We start from the raw sequence: 25,914 nt of genomic DNA on the forward strand, positions 1-25,914 counted from the left end.
TCTCCGCGCCGCCATCAAAAGAAAAGCTAACAAAAAAATGACAAAAGCATACAAAACTACACATAAGACACGGACAACCGTGCACTCTTAACCACTTTCCTGCATACACTTTGTTGTCTGAAGCTGTTATAGATGAAAGAGGAGCGTGTCCTTTTCACCAGTGGATCAAAGACGTTATGCTGCAATGTGCACACGTCTGCTACAAGCTAAGGCTGAAAGCAACAAGAAGCTGTAGCATCCATTAACGAAAAAGAAAGATTGGCTCACTCCTGTCCCATGTAAGTCTGCTTCAATTCCAAGCCGCGACTCCCAGTTCCACATACGCACCGGCGGTCTGCGCTGACGCTCCTTTCTCCTCATGTTGTAAATAACTCCTAGAGTATTTATCCGATCATTTTCAGGCTTGGTGTGTTTCACCAGAATTAGTCCTGATTCTCGGTTTGTGTGTACCCTGCTTCACACAAGGTCATATACAAGCACAGCTTACATTTCTTTTTTTTTTAACTCTCAAGTCTTCGCTCGGTTGAGTGCTGGTCATTTAAGTCTATTAAGAAGAGGAGAGATACCTAAGTGACATATTAACGGTAACATCCTTTCGAACAAAACACTTAAATTGAAGGCTATAACACAATAAAGCAGCCGACTTCCCAGTGTGCGCATTACACAGCAGGGGTAGGTGGCTGTCTCTGATCGATACTGTATTTAAAAGTTTAATTCACAGCTAATGTACTTACACTATATGAGCAGCAAGCATACCCCAGCGGCGCCAGGCAGTCCTCATTTTAGCAATGAGAAGTGTAGCATGTGGAGATAATTAGGAGGAAAATCAATGTCATGCCTGTATGGAAAGCAAAGGCTTTCCCGCGCCGCCGCTTTGAAAATAAAAGTCACATGCAGGAAAACCGTTAAACCTGCGTTTCACTGTGACAAGTCTTTTTTTTCAGGCCTTCTCACAGGTGTTTTAATGACCCTTTGAGGACAGATTGCATCAACAAGGGCTCCGATTTCACCCAAATATTTGGCTTAGAAGCATCAAAAAAACTCAGATGAAACCTCGCCAACATGCAACTCGAAATAGACAATAAATGTTTCATTATGGCCTTTGCTTTGGAATGCTCCAGCTGTAAACTGGGGAAGATGTGGTCAAAATTTCTGTAAAGACGTCTTTTTTGAAATTTTGTTAAGAACTTCCTTGTGGTAAATAAAAACTTTTAGTCGACATGGGAATTTTACAGGAAGAGCGCTCTTTGCAACTCTCCACCATGAAACGAGGAATGAAAGAGACAGCAGGAGTTCCAGGAGAAACCCGTGATCATTTGAAGAAAAATTTCGGTAATGTACTTCTGTGGGAGACGATCCTTTAAAAGTGTTCAGAAGAGTGGCGCATATTCCCAATGCAACCACATCGTTTCTCTTTCAGTGTGACTCCCTGTAAGGGTACATTCGAAATGACATGCTACTCTTTGGAAAGTTACATTGAGAAATAAAAAGAGCTTTTCGGTCTTAAAATTACGTTTTGAGTGTGTGAGATGTGATTTACGATGGTATGGTATTGAGATACTAGCACCACATAATCAACACTTTAGCCTATTGGTGGGAGTAGCAAGCTAGATTTGATGCAAAAGAGTCCACCCGTTATTCAACTCCAGTGGCCCTATTTTAGAGCCCAGTGGAGGTTTTGCGCAAAGTGCAGTCTAACTATGCGCATGGGTGGCATTTTTGTTCTTTTGACATTGCTGTTGTCAATGTGGCGTTCGTCCCTAGTGTGGGTTTTTCCTGTTACTCAACATGTGATCACTCTCGTTTGGTTAAGAGGAACTGCCAAGCCATCATCAGTTGTCGGATAATTCACCTTGCTCATGACTCTCGTCCAAGTGCTTGTTTTCTAGTCCTTCTACGTTCTCGCTCGTCATAGTCTTGCTAAGTATTTCTTTGGGGTTTTTTTTCCTAGTTTTGCTTTGATCTTGTGTTGTAACGTTATCCAAAGTGTGTTTTTGGTTTCCTCATAAATAGCTTTTCCTTGGCGTTTTGGAAGAAGTCATGTTGAATTTTTTTGTGTCCTTTTGGTTAGTGTCATGATTATCCTGGTTCTTTGTGACCAACGTTCTATGTGGAACTTTGTCAGTCTTGCGACCTTATTTTGTAAGTAAGATAAGAAAACCCTGTCTCACAATGGAGAAATTCCCAATTTACAGCAGCAACATTATGAAAGGGAGAAGTAAAAGAACAAAAGTATATAAATAAATATAAATTATAAAATATAGAAATAAGCATATTAAAAGGCTGAGGACACCGCAGGATGATAGACGGTCTTAGGAGTGACCCTTGAACTCCAGAAGACCTCAGTTTTCTGAGCAGGGAGAGTCGGCTCTACCCCTTCCTGATCAGAGCGTCCGTGTTGTTAGACCAGTCTAGTTTATTTTTGAGAATAACACCCAAGTACTTGTAGGGGGTCACCCTCTCTATGTCCATACCCTGGATTTTCATCGGTGCACATGAAGACAGTTTCCTGCAGAAATCCACAACCAATATAAAATAGACCTTTTTTGTACTCAATCTTAACCGTGTCTGAATTTGTAGGATCCATTCCTATTCTGGACTGGTCCGGAACCTTAACAGATTGAGAAGGGCGCAGTTCGAATTGGACGTCTGCGCCATTGTGGGTCTGAGTAAAGACAATTTGATTCCTGGCCAATCAAAGCGACTCCCTTCATTCTCTTTAAATTCAGCGCACGTGAGGCACACGCTATACAGTACATGGCGGAAGCACAACAGAATCGCAGGGATCCGTGCAGGAGATCTGAATGAATGAATAAAATATTATGAGATCAACACACATAACAGCAGAACTCCAAATCTGAGCGCCTGCACCTGGATCAAATCCGTCAGAATTGTGTTCCCCCACCCGCGTCACAATTTAGGCCTAATTTCACTTAGTCTACTATCTAGTCTTTTTTCTGTTACCAAATTGTCAAGTGCGCGGGGGCGTGTAATAGAAAACACCCTCAGTCCACCGGAACGCCCAGCGAGGAGTAAAGCGGTCTGCCAAATTTTGCCCCGAAAATGTTTTTACGCCGAGCGCAGGTGCGCCTGTCTCTGAAAATAGGGCCCCAGCAGTGCTAATTGTTTACCCAGAGCAGAGACAATCCAGTGTGAGAACTGTTGAATATTCTATTTGTAGTTGTTACTGAGATGATTGTGTAAAGATACTTTTTTTTTTGGATGGTTTGGAAAGACTGCTGTAAGAAGCCTTCATAAAGAGCAATTTTCATTCGTGTGTCTATGGTGCCTTTCATTACATGTGTATGTTAGCCTTAAGCTATGAGACTTAGATGGGCTAAACGATGTGGTTTGGTTGGAGATTTCTGGTGCTTTAAAATTTGATGTTGATTATGTCACAAATGGGAGTGACAGAACAGCTTGAAGCGCAAAGACGTTTCCTGTATTTTGTTAGCTTTGTTAGGTTTCTGCCAAACTAAACGGTGAATGTTCAAGGAGGGCAGAATAGCTCACAGTTGTCCAAATCAAGGGATCCTTTGACTCCGTGGGAAATCGGAAGAGGTAACACAAAAACTGAGCATGTCTTCCCTAATAGCGTTATATTTTGCCATTATTTCAAAGTGGCTTGGGCATGAATGCATACCATGAAGATAACAAGAAACAATATTTTTTTTAATTCCATAAAAGACACAATTTCAAAATCTTCCAAGATAGAAGAAACCTCTGAATCACGCTTCAAATTGACATGTACGTATGGAAAGTAAAAATGTATTCACTCTGATGATTCAAATTGATGCACTTGTTTTCTTCTTCAGCATGTGCGACAGAGATCCGCGTGACATGTGTAATCACATCCAAGGACAAATAAGTTCTCATTTTCATGATATCCACATTATGGCCAAGTGGAATCTGAAGACTCAACCGGGCTGTCCATCCTATTTAGCTTCCCTATCGTGATTTGTCAGCCCTGCGGGAAAGGCGCACTATATTGTGGGACAAATCCCTCTTCACCTCTGCGGAAATGAGCGGACACAGAAAAGCTTCATCCATGCCGATTTTCCACGGGCGCCCCGAAGGTCTCGCCATCGTATTTCAGGCGAGCCGGCTTCAAATTTGAATTATGCTGATCAGAATTCAACTGTGGTCAGAAGATTGCTCCCTCCAAATCAATGCCTGATGAGCATGGCCTTTAAAAAAAAAAGAAAAAAAAGAGAGAGAGAGAGAAATTCAATTAAAATTGCGATTGACATGCAGGGTTTGGTAATGGTGGGGTGAGGGGACTGTTTCCTCGTGTGCGTGAGCTGGTCAGCTCTGGATTTGGGCTTTAAAGGCTTTGTAAGCTTGTTTAAAAAATTCTCCTGTTCACCTTTCCATCTGTAGCCATTTCAACGGCGCATAAAAAAAAACGGTATCCTTGAAAAGGCAACCGGGGGAAACAAGACATTTTCTTTACTCTTTTTTATTTTAAGGCACATTAAATAGAAGCGACAATGGTGGCTGCGGTTGCGTTATGTATCCACTAGATGGAGTTAGCTATCGGGAATATTGTACAACACAACACAATACAATACAGCTCTATTTGTATAGAGCTTTCATAACCGCTGCAGCTGGAACAAAGGGCTTGACTGAATATTTAAAAGACTACATCCAAGAAATCAGAATATTGATCCATATAGAAGGTGCATCGGTTGATAAGGCGCACTGTCGGCTTTTGAGAAAATTGAATGCTTTGAAGTGTGCCTTATTGTGTGGAAAATGGGGTACTAAGGGTGGGTTAATCAGTAACTAGCCAAATAATACTGTCACAATTTTGTGTCCAAAACATCAATAGTATCATGATACAAATGTGAGATTAACATAATACATATAGGGCTAGTTAAGTTATAGTATGTTTGATAATTACTGTGTGATGAAGCTCTTAACACGTGTGTGTGTGCGTGCGTGCGTGCGTGCGTGCGTGCGTGCGTGTGTGTGTGTGTGTGCATGTATATACAGTATATATATATATACACTGTATATACTGTAGTATGTGCAGTATATATATATATATATATATATATATATATACTGTATATACATGCACACACACACACACAGTATATATATATATATATATATATATATATATATATATATATATATATATATATATATATATATATATATCGTATCTCGCCCATCTCCGCTTTGTTCCAGTAGCCCATTTTTCATCAAGGTGCTCTGGTTCCCCAGCACCTGACGCAGACCTTGTTTGGCCGGGCGACGTCTGAGCCGGCATGTCATTCGTTTTATTGTCTCTCATCATTGTATGAGGTAGGCATTAGCGTGAAGGATCTTGCGCAAGGACCCACACTGGATGGTGTTATGTGCTCATTTTTGCCCCAAGCGGGATTCGAACCACCGTCTCCCGTATGCCAAAACCGATGCCTTAACAACTGAGCTATCCAGCCGCTATCCAGAGAGGTGTGATGAAAAGGCCGATACCCGAGAGGTACATCCAGATGACCATACCTGAAGCACTCGAAACTGCCAAACAAAGGCTCCAAGCCTTGTCCAGTCGCCTAAAGCGGTACACGAAAGAGAATGAGGCCAGACGAATAAACAGGCTGTTCGCAACACAACCTGCGAAAGTGTACGCTCAGTGGCAGGGTCCTAACAACAGAGCTGACCCACCAAGACTGGAAACTGAAAGGTACTGGAAAGGCATATGGGAGAAGGAGGTTGCACATAACAGCAGTGCACAATGGCTGGTGACCCTGAGAGAGGAGCACAGCAACCTCCCTGAACAGAACCCGGTTACCATAACAGTGGCAGACATACAGGAAAGAGTCTCAGATATGAAGAACTGGACAGCACCAGGCCCGGACATGGTCCACACCTACTGGCTAAAGAAACTCACAGCACTCCATGAGCGCCTAGCAGTACAAATGAACCAGCTGCTGAGGGATGGGACTCACCCAGAATGGCTAACCGAAGGGCGAACCATCCTGATCATGAAGGATCCCTCAAAGGGTGCAGCCCCATCCAACTATCGGCCAATAACCTGTCTCTCCACAACATGGAAGCTCATGTCAGGCATCATTGCGGCTAAGATAAGTGGACACATGGATCAATACATGAACGAAGCACAGAAGGGCATTGGTAGAGATACCAGAGGAGCCAAACATCAGCTCCTGGTTGACAGAACAGTCGCCCAAGACTGTAGGTCCCGACGTACCAACCTGTGCACAGCTTGGATTGATTACAGGAAAGCCTATGACTCGATGCCACATACATGGATCACTGAATGCTTGGAGTTGTATAAGGTGAACAGGACCCTAAGAGCCTTCGTTGCGAACTCGATGAGGATGTGGAAAACCACACTTGAAGCCAATGGCAAGCCACTTACCCAAGTGTCCATCAAATGTGGCATATACCAAGGTGATGCACTATCCCCACTGCTGTTCTGCATAGGACTGAACCCCCTAAGCCAAGTAATCACCAAGACAGGCTATGGATACCGCCTCAGAAATGGAGCTACAATCAGTCACCTCCTCTACATGGATGACATAAAGCTGTATGCTAAGAGCGAAAGGGACATAGATTCCCTGATCCACACAACCAGGATCTACAGCAGCGACATCGGGATGTCATTCGGGCTTGAGAAATGTAGTCGGATGGTGACTAAGAGAGGAAAGGTAGTCCGCACTGAAGGGGTCTCACTCCCTGAAGGAACAATAGCAGACATTGAGGACAGCTACAAGTACCTTGGTATACCACAAGCCAATGGCAACCTCGAACTGGCAACAAGGAAAGCGGCTACGGCCAAATACCTCCAGCGAGTGAGGCAAGTCCTAAGAAGCCAGCAGTTAATTGGCAAGAATAAGACCCGGGCAATAAACAGCTATGCCCTGCCAGTGATCAGATACCCTGCAGGAATAATAAGGTGGCCAAAGGAAGAGATTCAGACCACGGATGTTAAGACTCGAAAGCTCCTAACCATGCATGGAGGGTTCCATCCCAAATCCAGCACCCTGAGACTGTACACAAGCCGAAAGGATGGAGTCCGGGGACTAGTGAGTGTGAGAGCCACTGTCCAGGATGAAACATCCAAGCTCCATGAATACATCAAGGAGAAGGCTCCAACGGATGACGTACTCAGAGAATGTCTCAGACAATGGGGAACAGAAGATGAGGTGCTGGAAGAGGGACCATCATGGGAGGACAAGCCCCTACACGGGATGTACCACCGGACCATAACTGAAGTGGCTGATCTCAAGAAGTCCTATCAGTGGCTAGAGAGGGCTGGCCTGAAGGACAGCACAGAGGCACTCATCCTGGCTGCTCAGGAGCAGGCCTTGAGCACCAGAGCCATCGAGGCCCAGATATACCACACCAGACAAGACCCAAGGTGTAGGTTGTGCAAAGAGGCACCTGAGACGATCCAACACATAACTGCAGGGTGTAAGATGCTGGCAGGGAAAGCCTACATGGAACGCCATAACCAGGTGGCTGGCATAGTCTACCGAAACATCTGTGCGGAGTATGGAGTGGAAACCCCAAGTTCAAAATGGGAAACACCACCGAAGGTGGTGGAGAATGACAGAGCGAAGATCCTGTGGGACTTCCAGATCCAGACTGACAAGATGGTAATGGCGAACCAACCAGATATCGTGATCATAGATAAAGGGCAGAGGAAAGCCGTTGTAGTGGATGTAGCGGTCCCAAGTGATGGAAACATCAGGAAGAAGGAACATGAGAAACTCGAGAAATACCAAGGGCTCAGAGAGGAGCTGGAGAGAGCCTGGAAGGTAAAGGTGACAGTCGTGCCTGTGGTGGTCGGAGCACTCGGGGCAGTGACCCCCAAACTAGATGAGTGGTTGCAACAGATCCCGGGAACAACATCGGACATCTCAGTCCAGAAATGTGCAGTGCTGGGAACAGCAAGGATACTGCGCAGAACCCTCAAGCTTCCTGGCCTCTGGTAGAGGACCCGAGCTGAATGAGGGACGGACACCACCCGAGGGGTGAGATGAGGATTTTTTTTTTTTATATATATATATACTGTATATACATGCACACACACACACACACATACACATATATACACACACACACACAGCGCGAACGCACACACACACACACACACACTCACTCATTTAAATCTGTAATGGCCAGTACACTTTACTTTTAGCATATCCCAGAAAAAGAGGTCAAGAGGACATAGGTTTGCTGACCGAAAGGAACACTCCAATCTTCATCGTGAACCCCCCTCATACATTCATTCAACCTGAACCATTCAGCAGCTAAGAGTGTACCAGAGAAAACCCACGCAAGCACAGCGAGAGCATGCAACTTCAAGAGAGTGAAGCTTCAACCCCTGAAGCTCAGAATTGTGAAGCAGATGTTCTAACTACTAGCCTAATACATATACAATACAGTGTAATATCGATCTACTGTATATTGATTTCACAGAAACAAAGTTGCCGAATTCCATTCCAGCACTAAAATGTCCCTGCTGTGTGCTTTCCATCACTTGGTCACATTTTCTCTGTCTGGAAATGGACAAACATGCTGGATACATAAAAGAGGTTTTGGATTTCAGCGTCGTCTTCCAAATTCAAGACCTCCATTAAGAAGCAAGCACGAACATCAGACTTGGATGCTTCGCAAGCGCCACATCCATCTTCTCCTGACGTTGTCCAAGCAAGACAGGAGAGGAACTTTGGCCATCATCTCCCCTCTCTGGACCTGTCCATCACTGTCGGTGTGGATCAGCGGTGCTGAACTGATCATTCATCTCACACCGGCCGAGCTCAGTCTCATGACAGACTGATGTTGCATCTGATTCTTAGCAATGTGGGTGGCCCTGGAAAAGGTGCAATGATGCCGTGAAAAAAAAAACGAGAATGGCGATCTGGACAAATCTGCACAAATCCCTCAACTCAAGTTGGGAGCCCCTCACACCATTCGGGGTGTCACTACAGTGCATGCGCAGGCCTATACTCTTGCTCTTGCTGTCTGCACCACATGTGCGAATTCTATCATGAAGAGCTGAGCTTTCCACAGGACTCTTTCAAATAAACCACAACAGGCAGCAAAGCCAGCCTCGCAACCTCCCACAGAGACACGGCAGAGGGGGACAGTCTGTGGAGAAGTGAGAGCGGGGGGGGTTTGCAATTTAATTAAAGCCTTAAAGCTCCCCCCGAGTCAAATATGAGACAAAGGGATGAGGCGCAGATGGAAAAGGGGTTCTTTTGTTTGTCTGGTGGCTACCATGAGAAAATCATTGGCGGCGATGTCTGTGGAAGAGCCGGTTCAAAGTTTTTGATGGATGAACAACTGACTGAGGCATTGGCTCTTTCATCCCAGCTTCTTTTAATTATGTATGGAAAGCTTGGCCTCCAATAACAGGCTGCAAGAGACACTGACAAAAATAGGCGCAATGACACGTCCCGGGCGCCTGGCCAATCGATACACGGGCGGGTGACAAATTAAAAGAATAAACAAAACAACAACCTTTAATCTGGCAGGGAGAAAGATCTTTTCACTCTAGAGAGTTATGTGATCTGTTTACCATCCAATCAGTGAGGAAAGCAAGGATATTTGAGCAAATAGAATGAAACGACACATTGGTACTCCTTGGATTTGTTACAAATCGACTGTTTGCGTTGGAAAAGCTTGAAAAATGCGCACGGAACGAGAGCATGACAGCCCAAAATCCTGATAAAGAAGCGCAGCGCAAAAGCAAAGCATGACAGCGGCAATCGCTAGCTAACTAACAAACGGGTGATGAAATACAAACTGTGGCTGCCACTGTTGACCTTAATCCCAGGAATTCGGCTTCTAACACTGGTCAAGGTTGTGTCAGGAAGGGCATCTCGTGCAAAAACTGTGCCAAGCAGATCATGCAAGCGACTCGCTGTGGTGAACCCTGACAGGCGAAAGTTGCTTCTTCTGAGAAAATGTTGCTCATAAAATTGGTATTGTTTTCAATAATAGCTATTCGGATCATCAGGGAACTCTTTTTTTTGGGGGGGGGCAGCTTTAACTCGCCATTATGGGTACTTTTTACTCCTTGTTGTATCCGAATCTTGACCCAACGTGTTGTGTGAAATCCTCAACCCTTTTGAACCTAGCGCTGGGTTAGACTTGTTCGCCCAATGTGGGTTACTTTTAAACCAGCTGTTTTTAAAATGTGAGTTTGCGGTCAAAAAGTGTCGCCCGCCGCCCGTTTTTTTTTCTTCTTTTGCAATATGAGCGGGTCATTAAAGTCACTTCCCGAAAATCCATCTGTATGTTTTCACATTGCCGACCATAAACGCAATAGTGCAATTCCCTCGATACAAAGTGTATGTATGGCCTTCTGATGGCATTCAAAGCTGCTTTTTGGTTCTCAAGCATCAAGGGAATTTTTTTTTGTGGGAGGGGGGGTGTATCTGAAGAGTGAGTTAAGAGTCATGGGCCTGCTCCCCATTCCATTGTATTCCAGTCAAGGTGGGGCACCCGGGATGGAAACCAGATTCAACGCTCCGTCTAGTTTTCCACCTACAGCAAGGACACATAAATGCCCTCAGGACAAGTTTTGCCGCTCGTTTCTACAAACTTAACTACTTTAAGCGGAGTAGCAGGAAGTTTTTCGGGGGGAAAAAAGGACTTTGCATCCACAGCATCCGGGGAAAGAATAGGGACGTATTGGCTTGTGGCTTCACAAGAGACTTGGGGAGGGGGTGTGGGGGGGGGGGGGGGCACCCTCAAGTGCAGAAATCCAGATGTGGGTCAATGCCAAAAAAATTCCACAATCTTGTCTCGCCGAGCCGGGAAAGAGGCTGCAAAACCATGGCAAATAACGTCAGCGACTCAAACCCCCACCCTACTGCAATCCTTTTCCATGAAGAAACTGGAGACATTTCAGGCTAGGAGTACAAACCGCATGTCAAGAAAACACTTTGACAGCAACAAGAACGGGCGGGGGGGGGGCATTGGCCGCGTCAGCCATGATTGTTTTGGGCATCCGCGTGATGCTAATAAAGCGTTTCCAAATTGGTTGGGAGCTCTGCAAATTGTTCCATAATGACGCAGTCAAGATGTCTTCGAGCTGAAACTCCCGGGGAAACACAAAGGTCTCAATCTTCTCCACATCGTGGGAAAAAGAAAAAATCTGTTCATCACGCCTCGGATTCTCTACCCCCCACACCTCTAAATGTGTTCGGGAAACACCCTGCACGTGAAAAAAATAACCTTTGTCAGTTTCTCTCGCAACAAACGTGATGACTTTACTCCCGGCGGGAAGCGGCGAGGTGTTACCTCTGTCCAGATGTTTCATACTTCCACAGTCATCTAATAAGAGATGATGCATCACTCAAAGGACGTCGTGTTTGGGGAGAGCAGATTTGAGCACAAACTGCAGCGGCTGGTGGTGGGAAATATGAACCACATAAATGTTAATGTCACACTGCGGACTTCATATCTGGCCGCCACCCTGAAGCTTGGCGTTTTCGCTTCGTAAAATAGCGGGAGGGCGACATCTGGACGCTTTGTAGAAGCATCATGAAATGGATCTACCAAAGACTCAATAATAAGTAATAATTACAGTTAATTCTGGAAAAATGTCTCTTAAAAGTTGCACGAAGAAACTCAATGGTCAATTGCAAAATATCATATTTCATGATGAGTTACTGTCACTTCAAACATATTTAGCGTGGTATGGACACACCATCAAATTTGAGAAAAAAACCTTTGTCAGTTTCTCTCGCAACCTCCTTTGCATTCCAGTTCTGTAAAAGCCCACTTCTTGCATGACTATAAAACAGGGTCCCCAACCACCGGTCCCTGGCCTGTACCGGGCCACAGCCCATTTGGCACTGGGCCGCTCAGAGACAGACCAATATCTTATTTTGTTTGGTTTTGTTTTTTTGTTGTCCACCTACCAGCTCGCGCACCGCATCGATTACCTTCCAAAGAGCAATATAAATAAGTCAAGTCAAGTCAAGTCAACAGTATTTATAGAGCACTTTCAAATAGCCATCGCTGCATACAAAGTGCTGTACATGGAGCAATTTAACATGCACAATAAACAGTAAGACAAATCGGTAATAAATGCGGTAGAAAGCACCAAACAGTAAAACCAAAAACAAATCTAAGTCATGCTGAGTCGAATGCCAAATAATACAAGAGAGTTTTGAGGAGGGCTTTGAAGATGGGCAGCGAGGAGGCTTACCGAATGTTCAGGATGAGCTCAGAGAGGTAAGGTGGTGCGAGATTATTCAGAGATTTGAAAACAAAGAGGAGGATCTTGAATATAACTCTAAAATGAATGGGGAGCCAGTGAAGGGATGCCAGAGTAGGAGTTATGTGCTCCCTCTTACGAGTACCAGTCAAGAGGCGAGCAGCGGCATTCTGGACCAGTTGAAGGCGCTTAATGGAGGACTGGCTGACTCCAAAGTACAGGGCATTGCAGTAATCGAGCCGGGATGTGACAAAGGCATGAATTACTGTCTCAAAGTGTTCATGTGAGAGGAGAGGTTTTATTTTGTCCAGCTGTTTAAGGTGAAAGAAGCTGGATTTAACAATGGCACAAATTTGCCGATCGAGTTTGAAATCACTGTCCATTTTAAGGCCCATGTTTGAGACTGTTGACTTAAGATAAGGAGGCAGGGGGCCCAAGTCTACAGGATGGAAGGCTTGATAATTGCACTATAAGATTGAGAATCATGACCAGCTTTGAGCATATTTACACCATCAAGCGTGCCAGAAATGTTAAACATAGCCCCCATTCTAATTGGTTTGCAAGTTGAAATAAACAGAATGAAGCCAATAAATGAAAGAAGCAGCAGTACCCAAGAAGAAATTGTAACAAATTGATGAAATGTACATCTAAACGCGCAGCTAATGTGCAGCCACAACTTCCGCAGATAAAGCTCTTCTGACGAGAGAAGTTCCTACCCTGGTGGTATCTCCAGAGCGATGTGGGGAAGGAAGCTTTTGTGCATGGTACGTCGTCAAAAAGGAGACAATACAAGAACGCTGTGGAATTATTTGATTAAGGAGCACCCGAGTGATCAAGTGGAAAGCATAAAAATGCGAACAGAGTTTGCACAGCCTGACCATGTACATATTAGCGGCTACCGGATAAAGGCAGCAAATAATCGCGTCAGCTTTTGTTCAGTCACGGTTGCATGTAGCAATGATGCTACGCCGCATGTAAGATCATACCTTTAAAATTATACTTTTAATTACTTTAACATTATAAGGGGGATTTATTATTCCTGATTGTTCAATTTCATGGTAGTTAACTGTGTTATTTAATATTAATTCTACTTTTGTTCTACTATTGAATAAAATTGTTTGAGAGGAATGAACATTTTTTCTTTGTTGTCAGTACCAGTGCTTTAAAACTGAAAATTCAAAAGCAATTAAAAAAAAATCATTGCCTGTCTGCGAGCAGCATATACCGGTACTTATTTCAAGTGGTCTGTAACACAAAAAAAGGTTGGGGACCGCTGCTCTAAAAGATTATCCTGGGCGATTATTCTGTGGTGTGAGTGTGTTGAAAATGTTCCGATGATAAACATCGGTATGTGTGTATCCTACCTTCACCAATTTTTACAATGTGACCGACCCCGCTCTTGGTGCGCATTGTACTCGAGATAGCCAACACACAAACCAATTTCATACTGTTATCTAGGTCCAAGCACAAATTACCTTCCCGAAATCAGTTACCTGTTGTCATCCCAAAACTGACCTTCGAGAGGCAGCACAGTGCCAAAGGCCACCCAGACTGCCAGAAACTAACAAAGAAGAAGAAAGAATTGCCGTCTAAGTAATAGAAAAGCCTAGGGCCTTGGCTAACTGTTAGCTTATCTTGTAATTAAATTGTGGTTTTCACGGTCCTTCTCTGGCTATAATTCTGTTTCAGATCACAATTAAAGAGTCGGCGGCTATTGCCCACATTTATAGCAAATATTGAACAGGTTTAATATTTACAATTGTCGACCACGACAGTTTTCGTATCACATCGGAAAAAAATAGCACTCAATAAATGCCAAACCACGGGATAATCACTAAAGTTCATCTTTAGAGACATAAGAAGATTGCTCAAATTTTGACCGCTTATTTGCATGGGTGCGCAACGCTTCAGTCCAAAGGCGGGGATGGCTAATATGGTGTCCGGGGATAACTGGCATCATCACAGAAGTAAATACGGCCTGAAATAAGCCACAAATAACAAGCACAAAATGTTATTTGAAACTGCAGCTGAAGTGAGGACTAGTGCGTGTGAGGACATGGATGGGTGGGGCAAAGTTTTTCTTTCTTGGTGTTGTGGAAAAGTTCTGGAAACACATGACATCTTCGAAATGATGCCTGCAAACACGGAGCCGCGAAAAGGCCCAAAGACATGACATTTGCATACCATGCCCATGTCACACACAGCCACCAACCTCTCTGCTTTTTTTGTTTTGTTAATATTCTACTTGTGGTTTGTGTTGAGGCTGAGCATGTGAGCAATGGGAGTAATGTCTTTGCTGGTCGTAGCAAATGTGTGCTTCAAATGACATCCATCTTAAGTGGCACACATGCAACAAACCAGTATTTTCTAAAACTTCCACTCTAAGACCATCTTTAATTGCAAAGGGGCCCTTTGTAAATGTCTAATATGTCACCGTCAGTGTCAAGCTATGAAGTGATGGGCCTCAAAATGAATGAATTCGCTTTGCATTATTTCCTATGGGACAAATTGTTTTGAATTTATGAGTAATTAGAGGTCCACCAGTTCCCACACGGGAGTATGGTTTCGCTGAGGCCGCATTCATTTCCTTATCAGTTTTCTCATTAAATGTGCCTTTTGACATGATCTACATCCAATTAATTTGCCGTTTTTTCACATTTAAGAGAGTGATATGTTGATGTTATAAAGTCCTCACTCCCAAACTATGCAATCTTTCACCCCGTTACACCCAAAATGATGACACACATACTTTCGCAGTTACAGTACTTCTTCACATTTCCAAAAGAGCAGTTTGCAGATGCTGAACTGTTGTGACTAAAATCCGAGCCAAGAAATCCGTTGTTATTTTGTAAGATTGTTTCTGTTGTCAACACAAGTGGAACGTCAAACCAGTAAAAATGTCGAAAGCCAGAACCAGGCATGTGACGAGCGATCACCAAGTGTGCTAGGACTGCAAAAGGTCCTTTGTTTTTTCAAAACGGCTGTATAAAAATATAATGTAGTTACAATATGGACAATGTATTTGTAAAAATAGAAGCCAATATCTTGAATTCATGTCGATTTGAAGTAAAGTAGACAGGACTTCCATTCAATAATATCTTTCATCACCAAATGACGAGCATATTGCACAACAGCATGGATTTGTATTATGATTAAAATTAAAATGAAATAAAGCAATTCATTCATAAAATCAAAATATAAAGCACTGACTTTGAGATTTTACTGTCTGGCTAACATGCCTATGTGGCTTTTCTCCATGTACCTGTACTCTGTTTTCCTCTATGGTTTCCTCCTACATTTTACATGTTTTTGAAACCAGAGTACCCAGAGAAAACCCACACAGGCAGGGGGAGAACATGTAAACTCTAAACAGCAGAAACTGGAGTCGGTAATTAAACCCTGCACCTCTGCACTGTGCAGGCCGAAGTGCTAACCAGTCAACTACCATGCTGCCATTTGCACTTTGTATAAGGAAAAAAATACACAAACGTATTTATTAAAATAAGTTCCTAAAAAGACAAGGTCAGTGTACAAAACAAGCAGACCAAATTAAAAGTTGCAACAAACTGAAGGACCAATAAAATTACAAATAAAATGAAATTAACTGCAAATAAAACTGGCAGTAAAATCACAAAGCAATCAGGAAACTGCCTCTCGAAATGCTAATGGAATGGATCCTTAATGTCAGTGATAAACCTTGTACGTTTAACAGAATGGACACACGCATAACTGCCTGTGCCATGTGAAACGCCCGAACCAGCCGCCAAGCCAGTCGAAGGGCGCATTTCGGCAGACAATCATTTACATTTTTGGACAACTTCTTACACTGGTGTTAAACCCCTGGCCCAAGGGCCAGATCTGGCCCGCCACCTCATATTATCTGGCCTGCGAAAGAAAGCCAGGTGTCACTTTCCCTGATCCTTGCGAAAATATGTTCCCAAATTTCAAATTGTCAGCAATATAAATTAAAAAAAAATCACGTTGATATTTTGCAAAAAATATTTTGCGACACTTTTTACATTAACCTGATGATTATTGGCTTCTGATTTCATAGTTAGTAATCCATCCATTTGTTGTGCTTATGTGACAATATGATGACACAATTCAACATCTGTTTGAGTTCACTGTCAAAACAGCCCTCTGAGGGAAGCCTTAACTACAAAGTGGCACGCCACAAAAATGAAATTGACACCTCTGAAAAGTCTTCACTGAACCGAACGTCCATGTTTTTCGGAATGTGGGCTAGTTTACCCAAATAAAACCAGTACGAGGAGAACGTGCACACTCCACACAGAAAGCCAAGTTTCAAACCTGGAACTAAGAAGCAGATGTGCTAACCACTAGGTCACCGTGCTGCTAGACAAACATCGTTTTTATAAAGTGCTTTCGAGTTAATTACAGGCAGTCAGAATCGCCGTGGTGCCTCTTTGACACAAATAGCTGCTGAATTGAGGCCTAAACAAAGTGCAAAGTCTGGCAGGCACACATGTGACATGTATGAAGTGTGACATGTCAACATGACCGCTCACATTCCCCACCCCCATTTTCCTCCCACCGCAGGTTGGACTGCCTGATGAACTTTCCTGGAAAGTGTGGTGGACCCTGCCAAGTTTGTGTCACCTTCAGGTACGTTTCCATTTAACGTCCGGTGCTCTTAAGTGGAGCTGGCTGCCACGCGCTGCCTTCACCTATGTGTGGAATTAGAATGACAGGAGAAGGAATGCAGTCAATGTGGGCCGGCCACGAATCGGAGAGAAGAAGCAGGGGATTCAAAATGCCAGCCCGGGCCCCTCCTCTCTTTCTGCATTAGCCATATAATTGCATGTTATTTGTGTTACTGCTTCCTAGTCAAATATTTATAACTTCAGATGTAAACACAGGAATTGTAATGGCTTGAAAGCGCGTGATGCTTGCATGCCTGCTATAAAGGATGTTTACATCCTGGCTTGCTGCACGGACTACAGTCAATCCTCCAAAGTGGAGCACAAATCTGTATTTTTTCGCCAGAGAAAATGATATAAAACTGTAATAATAAAGGAAGTTGATCTTTTCCAGATCACTAACTAAACCTAAAATTATTTTTTTTAAGTCAAAAAAAGGAAAGAAACCTCACGCTTTGAAGTTGCCAAGCATAATGGAGAAGGAAGGCTTAGTAGCACTTTGTCTTGCCTCTTTTTTTCATCTTTATTGTCATATTATACTGAGCAGCCAGAACACAGACGCATGTCCTACTTTCGTTTTGCATCTTGTCTTTTTCCACCGTTTCATGATGAGGCGCCAGTTTAGGCGATTTTGAAGAAAACGCTACATAAAATCAACATGAGTCTTGAAGCAGAAACTAGTTTTGCATCGCCAGGTCAGAAGAGTTCACAGAGGCCATCATCCCTTCCGATGTCTTATTTCAAGTTTGCTAGTGGGAAGGAAACGTCAAGATCTCTTCAATTATTACTGTGGCTTCCCGTAGGGTGCGAAAGATCAAACACAATCAAGCAGCCATTAAAATCTCTTTGGTGTCACCACTCTCCCCTGTTTGTTTTGCATATCAGTACAATCAAATACTGCAAGGCACATATCGCTGCTAGGTCTTGATGTCGTGCTGCTGTTGCCATTCGCTTATTGCAGCGCAGTCATCAAAGTTATTGGGGGAATGAAAACCGCCAAAGGCTCATGTGCAAGTCACTACAGAGCCAAAGCACATCATTGTGTCAAAGCTGTCAAATCCCTCAGCATACGAACAGCCGTATCCACATTGGTTCATCGGTTCAGCATTAAGTGACGTAGAGGTAGAAGATTGTGACACGCAAGCTGACAGCTGTCTAACAGAAGTAATGGTGATGTGTGTGTGTTTTTGTGTATGTGTGTGTGTGTGTGTGTGTGTGTGTGTGCGTGTGCGCGTGTGTGTGTGTGTGTGTGTGTGTGTGTGTGTGTGTGTGAGTGGATGTGTGTGTGTGTGCATATATGTGTGTGTAACTGTGTGACTGTGTTGTGTTTTAGAATAGCAACGCAGAATTTCTTGTGTTGGTTGCGTTTAAATCGTCTCACTTTCCAAAGTTTGACAAAAACAGCAGAAAACAATCTTCCATTCAAACATAAAGGGGATCATGTTTTGCAAAATACACTGTAGTTTCTGGAAATGACACTACCAGTCGGATTACAATCCAAAAAGAAGAAAAACATTTTGCGTGTGACTTAGTCAGGGGGGTCCATACAAATTGTGAACAGAATTACTTCCAGCTACTTTTTTCTTTTGTTTAATAAAACATTGTTCTTGGTGACTGCTCGTTGAGGCATTAGTTACCCCAACCGCAGAGCCATAAATAATATTTTACTGAGCGTGTGTGTCTCTATCTCATATATCTACCCATTTTATTCTCCCAGCAAAATCCCATATCTGCATGATCCTGCAGACGTAAGCCAAGTGGGGATAATACAGATGAGACGAATAGTACCTCTCGTTGCTGCCAGGACCTCCTTGAACAACATGGAAACACAGTGACCTTGGTTGATTAAACATTCTGAGAGAATGTACACAAAGCGTCCACGAAAGTGCTGCACTGTGAATGGGGAGGGTTTTCATTTACTTTTTATTAAATTAAATATTCCATTCTTTGTAGAGTGATATGTATGCATACGATGTGCGGGATTTATAGATCAATGCCGTTTCATTGCATGTCGCCCACGGGATTTTATGTCATCATTCATTTTAATGAGGGGGGTGGTGCAAAGAACACAAAATGGAGTGCGAAGACTACCACCACATGGTTTGCTCAGGGACAGCAAAAAAAACCTCCGCAATTTATAACGAGCGCCATGTTGACAAAAATAGACGTGAAACAGTTTAGCCTGAATCGCACCTCAGACATTTGACTCCATCTGAGGCGCGCTCCATGCTGTCAGCCCAATTTGCATAACTTTAAATGACTTCACTGTGACATTTTGCAGTTTTACTCGCTGCTGATTTTGAAATATTTAATGAGGTTATATTAGCCTGGGGTGGTACATTATGTGCCATGAGGCCAGGACCTACAAGGCAGAGATAGCCACTAAAAATAAAGTGGCTATCTCAAACACAAAATTTATATACTCAAGAAAACAAAGTAGCAACTGACAACCACCTCCTTTGTGGAAATAATCATGACAACAAAGATAAACTAGACAATCGTGCAAGTCTTGAGACTGGAATGCATGCGGGGGTGGGGGCAGGGGGGGGCAACATGGCAAGACACAGTGTGAACATCAAAGTTCTTCCAGCACAGAACAATGGGAGAAGCTGGTTAAATAGGCTGCCACCTACTAAAAATGATGTGGCACAGGTGAGGGGGGTGAGTCTTCGCCTCTGAGTTTGGCCCCGCCTCCTGCCACGCTCAGCACTGCAAAGAGGCAGAGGAGAGCAGAGAAGGAGGAAGGGGAGGCGCAGGAATAGGCACTTGGAACACGCAAGGAGCTGAAAGTGATGTTTACTTGAAATGACTGGAAAATTAATGAGAAAGGAATCGAAATCTGGACAGTCTGCTTTTAAATAGCAATGAAGTCTAAGGTAAAAATGTAGGCCCAACTTTCTATGATGGACCCAAAACACACTTTTCAGTGTCAAAAATTGGAGATCAGACTGCAAAATAGTGTGCAATCCTATTACTTGCTGCACGATCAGGAAATGATGTGAGATAAAATGTGTATTTTTTATTTTGGGTTTGTTGTTTTGGGAGACTGCACTGGCAGTGTGTTGGGTTTGAGGAGGAGAAAGTGGTATTTACTTGGAATGACTGCAAACTTCATAAGATCAGAATCAGTTTTGAAGTAGAAATTAAGTTTCAAAGTAAACATTTGAAAAAAATGTGGCCTACTTTAGAAAATGTGTTTGAGGCAAACCCTGCTTCCAACATCGGCATGGTTTCAGTAGCTCATCCATAAGGAATTGTGCATTGGAAGCTTGTTGTTAGCTGTTAGTTGTCTGCACCCTTTCCCTACTGTCTTTATTCTGTGCCTGGTCCAATTAAATCTCGATACTTTCAAGGCATTCTAAAGCAACATGTTCTACCCATTGTCAGAAAGGATCACTGTTATATCTGGGGCTGCTGTGCTACTTCCAGCACAGGGTGTCTTCAGGTTGTGCGTGGCCCAGTGAAGTCTCTAAACCAGGGGTGCCCAAACTTTTTGGACCAAAGATCTACTTTTTGATCAACTAACCTCCCGGGATCTACCCTTACTGGCGCACGCACACATGCACGCCATGATGAGAAACAGCCTGAAACTGAGGCATGCGATGCACTTTTGCAGCCTGTTAACTATCGTAGCTCACACGTACAGTGTTAAAGTGCTTCCCTGGGCCCTCCTAGATTCCTATTCTTTGCCCGTGCCCTCGGTGAATTGTACACGAAGCAAACTCTGAATGAGAATAATGACGATAAAAGATAGAGCGCAACAGCTCTGATTACAAGCTGCAATTGCAGACTGCTGAGCGTTAACAACTTCCGGTGACGTAATCACGTGCCACAGTAAATTCAAGATTTACCTGCTTTATTTTATTTTTATTTTATTTTTGTGAAAATGAGATTGATTAGATGATTTGGGTGCAGTGTACATTAACACAAAAAATATATATTTATAACATGTACAAAGACACACAAATGTTTTCTTTTTGTCTCCTCGACACTCCTCAGATCTACTTGGGACCTGTCTTAGATCTACCGGTAGATCAGGATCTACCTAATGGGCACCCCTGCTCTAAACAATCAAGGCATTCTGGACTGTAATGTGCTGCCAAGTGTTAAACTTCTGGGTCTCATTTATGTTCTGGAACTGCTTTGCTGCATCCGGCACGTAATAGGTTCAGTCACATCTTGAATTGTGGTGCCCAATGTCAGAAAGCTTAATAATTATATTTTTTCATGTTGGTCCTGAGTCAGAGGTCCTCCAACAGGTTTGTCACAAAACACGCAAAAGGGGCTGCTTTGCCCAGCAAATTTAAGGTGTTGTGTAATCGTAGCTATTCGTTATTCATTTTGTCAGTTTCAAATGATTTCTGTTGCTCATTTTGTAAGAACTTTTGGATTCGGACGTTTGTTGATGGAAGCGTGCGAGTCTCGTCACCGATTGTACCTGACTTGTTGGTGCTTTGGGGCTGCTTTGCTACACCTGGCATATGGTTTCTTTAATCTGTGTAGGGACCAAAGAAATCTCAAAACTATCAAGGCATTCTGGAACAATGTTCTGCCCATTGTTGGACAGCTTGGTCTACAGCCAACAAGATAGCCCCAAAACACTCAAATAAGGCTGAGTGATAGATAGGATGTGGTGTTTTTTTTAAATTTCATTTTGAAATGTTTCTTTGTAATTTCAGTGACCGTTGTGGGATTTATATTGACAATTTTGTCCATGCAAATAGTATACAAATATGGGCCTCTGTAACACGTCTTCATTGGTCTTTTAAAAGTGCCGCATGAAGAATCGCATTACGGTCAAAATCATCTGAAAGAGAATAGGAACATAGAATAGGAACAATACACTGCTATTTTCTTGACTCGTCGCTGGTGCTGGAGAATCCAAGCCCCGTCGCGCAGCTTGGACCGATGATCCCTGGTTTAATTTCATAGCAGACCGTTGTCCCCTTTGAAGCCTTCACTTACCACATGGTGGCAGTGGAAATAGGCCATGTTAATACCTGAAATATCTTCCCGTCATGGCTGCACGGGGCTCCTTTACCACATCAGTGAGATTGGTGAGGAACAAAGGACAAAGTGTGTTCGCGAGCCTGTGCCTGGCATCCGTCTGTATGCAGCAGGGCTTTATTAGCCTTTTGCTCTGATCTTTCTTGGCCTTAATTGCGATGGCGGGGGACACAGGAAGCTCCGCTATGGGGAAAGTAAAAACAAATGACACTCGTATTTTTGAGATTTTGTCATAAATTAAGGATGGTGTGCAGGCCGCCACACCCCGTTAACTGCTAATCTCTCATATCCACGGGAGCCGTGCTACAGCGCTAATGCAGTCGCAGTCACATCTTGTTAAAAGTGAATGCGTTTGCAGTGGAGAAATATTTAGAGCAGAGGCGTTTCATTAAGTTAGTATGGGCAACCGCAGGCTGCCGCGTCGATGCCAACTGAGTCATTTGTTGTGCACTCAGACAAATGAGGGGCCAAGGCTTTTGTCCAATGGCACACAGAAATGTCAGAAATTTGGCGTCTTGCTCAAAACTCACAATGGAGATGGAAAAAAAAGGCAGGACTCAGCTGACAGGACGTAACCTTCAAAAAATGAAGTCGGGTGCTTATTTTATGATTGCAACGTATGACACAATGTTGCTATTTGTGAGGAAACTCAGACGTTGTTTTGGCGCCACCTGTTGCTTTAGCATACATGAGACTTCCTGTGTGGACAGATGTAAAAAAATTGGAGTAATGGATTTCAAAGATCATTTATGAATATGAACTTCAGAGCACTGCTGTGACTTGCTGCTGTTTTTTTATAGCCTTTGGCTAGACGCGTTCGGGGACATAGGGCAAATGAAGCCTTTGCAAACAGCGTGGAAAAAAACAGCATCGAAAATGAGAATTTCCCTCGACATGCTCCGTCAGCGTTGCTCTTTCCCATATAATGGACGCTCCAAAGGAAGGCAATGTATTTGATATCAGGTTTAATGATTCTGTGACTCGTGATTTACGACACAAGCTTGTCGGCCGCGTCTGCGGGTCCACTGGATGCATTCTGCCTGAAGTGAGGTTATCCCTCGGTGAGGTCTACCTGTGGCCTCTGTCCCCGAGGCAAAAGCAAAACACCTCAGGCGGGAAGTTGTTTTTGCACCTCCCCACTGAGCCCCTGCTTACTCTCCCACCGCCAACTTGCAGGGAATGAAACTTTTGTTGTTCTTTTAAATTATTCATTGCGGATTTACGGTGTTGCGGTAATTATGCCAAAAGTGTTTCAAAGTGTACTGTAGGTGGTGCAGTCAATGCTCAGATCTAAATATGGAAAAAAAGGTATTTGTGGTGTTAACCTCGATAAAACCCTCGGTACCTTAACAAGATTCTCTCTACATAATGAGTTGACTTTGTTCTGCTCTCATTGTTTATCGGCTGCATCTATTACTAGCTTTTAATAAGGCACAGGTAGAGAAAGTTTACTTTCTGCAATGAAAAATGCCAAAAATGCCAAAAGATATAATGAATCCTAATTTTGATCAATATTACAATATACACTTTTACACATATAAAACCCCCAGGTGTTTCTGAATTGACCTAACAAAGATGGCAGGAGAGGTTTGAAAGATTTGTCTTTATATGCTACCACAATGGATTTGAAATGAAACAACCGGTGTGTGATTGAAGAATACGCTTTCAGCTGTCATTTAAGAGGTTTCCCAACAACGTTAAGGAATGAAAGATGTTTCATGGCGGCCACTACCTTCCCGTTTCATGGTCTCAAAAGTGTTTGGAAGTAGTGTTTGTGTAGTTTGGAAGTAGTGTTTATAATACGTCTTTATTACGTACGTGGACAGTAGATCGATGACTGCATGAAGTGTGAAGCTTGTGCGTTTACTCCTTGCAGGAGATGCCAGGAAGAATTTTGTCATGCTGCTTTGCCAGGCATACACTTTACTCACTCATTGACCAAGAGTGACTTCATCTAATGACTAGAAATTAAGCAAGTAACTGTGAATAAATAAGATGCCTTCAAAGAGTCTTGCAAGCCTCCGTGAGCCCCAGAAAATGAAGGTAATCTACATTAAATGGCTGCTTTTGTTCCCGGTGATTTGCTCTTTGCTTGTTGCTTGTTTGTGGGTCCATCCATGATCCGAGCCGCATATCCTTACGAGGGTCTTAGGGCCATAGGCGAGGTACTCCCTGAACTGGCTTCAAAAAGACTTTCAAGCCTCCATGAAGTTGGGGAAAAGGAGGTCATTGAGGTAAAACTCCAGTCTTCCCTGGAGGCGCTTTGCTAGGCCTTCAGCGCAGCAGCCTTCACTCGCTGCTTGTTTGTATGTGACTTACATTCTTGAATTGTGTCTTCAGTCAGTAGAAAAAGATGCTCTCTTGTCTTAAGATGGCACCAGAGCTGGCAGCCATCTGCAAAAGCTCTTCAAGAGATCTGTTTTGTTGTTGTTTTTGTCTTGTCATATTGTGTTTGTTGTCCTTCGTGTGGACCCGTCGTAGACTGTTTTTAGCATTTTGGCCACGACATCCATTGAAGGAGAAGAATCTGTGCTTGATGGTTGCGCACTGATTTTGATGGGGAGAATGTCAGTGCGATTTGACTGCCGCAGATTGACAGTCACAGGGGCTCTGGTGTTTTTTGCAACTGTAATGTGCAATATATTTCACAGCCCCGTTTTGTTCAGCGGAGATGACGGCGCTGTTGGACAGTCAGCATTGTGTGGCTGCTGGAGCTGAGGACGAGGAGAGATGAGCGTCGGTGTTGAGCGTGGATGTGTATTTGGAACTGGGAGTTGGCACTTGGAATTGAAGCGGATTTACGTGGGATAGGAGAAGTAAACCAATCTCTTTTTTTGTCAAAGGATGCTAGAGATTCTTGTTTACTTTCAAACTTATAGCAGACGTGGGACATCGTGTATGTTTTGAGCACGACATCTCTGATCCACTAGTGAAAGGACACTTTGATTCTCTCCTCTTTCATATATAACCACTTCAAACAACAAGGCGATTGCAAGATTAGTGGTTACGATTGTATGACTGCCCATGTCTTATGTTACATCTTACCTATCCATCCATCCATTTTCAGATCTTCTTATCCTCACGAGAGGGAGGGTTCTATCCCAGCTGTCTTCGGGCAATAGGCAGGTGACCTGAACTGGTTTCCAGCCAGTCACAGAGCACACATAAACAACAATTCATGCTCACACTCACACCTAGGGACAATTTCGAGTGTTCAATCAACCTGCCCCGCATGTTTTTAGAATGTGGGAGGAAATCGCAGTACTCGGAGAAAACCCGAGCAGGCACGGGGAGAAGATGCAAACTCCACACAGGAAGGCCAGAGACGGAATAGAACCCTGCACCTCTGCACTGTGAGGCATGCTAACCAGTCTACTACCGTGCTGCCACTTTGCACATACAATGGCTGGAATTCCAAAATGCGCATGAGCGTGTTTTTGTGAACGCTCTTTAGTTGAAAGCTAAAAGTCAAGATTTCAATTACATCTTGATTGTTTGATTAAAAGTCCATTGTGCTGGCGCATAAAGACAAAATCAAATACTTCTGGACTGCATTACTCCAACTGGCAGGGGGAAAAAGTGATGAATTACCTGTCTGATGTCCGTGTTGATGCTTGTGTGACGTGAATGCAGAAGTTGTCTGGAAGACCAAAAAAATACATTCATCAAGTCCCAATCACACAGCGGGTTCAAGTTCAAAGTTCACCAAGTCAAAATGCATTGCTCACTGCATTTTTCGTATTTACCTGCCTGCATGAGAAACCAGGCCTTGTTTGGAACTCTCAGGTTGTATAAGGCTTTTTTTTTTGTCACAACCATGTTGCATGGCCTCAACATGGCTTTCTAAACCATTGCGACCAGTGTCGTGTCTCATCAGCCTCTGCCTCGCGCACACACACATATACACACACACACACACACACATGCACACACTTAAGCTGCGCAGAGCCACGGTCCAGGTTTTAATATTCTCATGGGTCACCGGCGGGGCTGTTTGCATTCACTTTGAAGGATTTATGTCAGTTCGCTCACAGTCCG

The 25,914-nt window shown here is 43.5% G+C and overlaps 3 protein-coding genes across 6 annotated transcripts in view; 1 reads left to right on the forward strand and 2 right to left on the reverse strand.

The window, feature by feature from the left end:
* Positions 1–1,559, reverse strand: part of LOC127616701 (ankyrin repeat domain-containing protein 13C-like) — a 237,609-nt gene extending 236,050 nt beyond the window's left edge. The window contains exon 1 of the mRNA XM_052088483.1: positions 1,541–1,559. The gene's annotated coding sequence lies outside the window, so the exon portion shown is untranslated. The remainder of the gene's footprint in view (positions 1–1,540) is intronic.
* Positions 1–25,914, reverse strand: part of snap47 (synaptosome associated protein 47) — a 415,166-nt gene that overhangs the window by 131,358 nt on the left and 257,894 nt on the right. The window lies entirely within an intron of this gene.
* Positions 1–25,914, forward strand: part of prkacbb (protein kinase, cAMP-dependent, catalytic, beta b) — a 185,637-nt gene that overhangs the window by 125,456 nt on the left and 34,267 nt on the right. The window lies entirely within an intron of this gene.

Source organism: Hippocampus zosterae, chromosome 15 (genome assembly GCF_025434085.1).
Source record: "Hippocampus zosterae strain Florida chromosome 15, ASM2543408v3, whole genome shotgun sequence".
Lineage (NCBI taxonomy): Eukaryota > Metazoa > Chordata > Actinopteri > Syngnathiformes > Syngnathidae > Hippocampus > Hippocampus zosterae.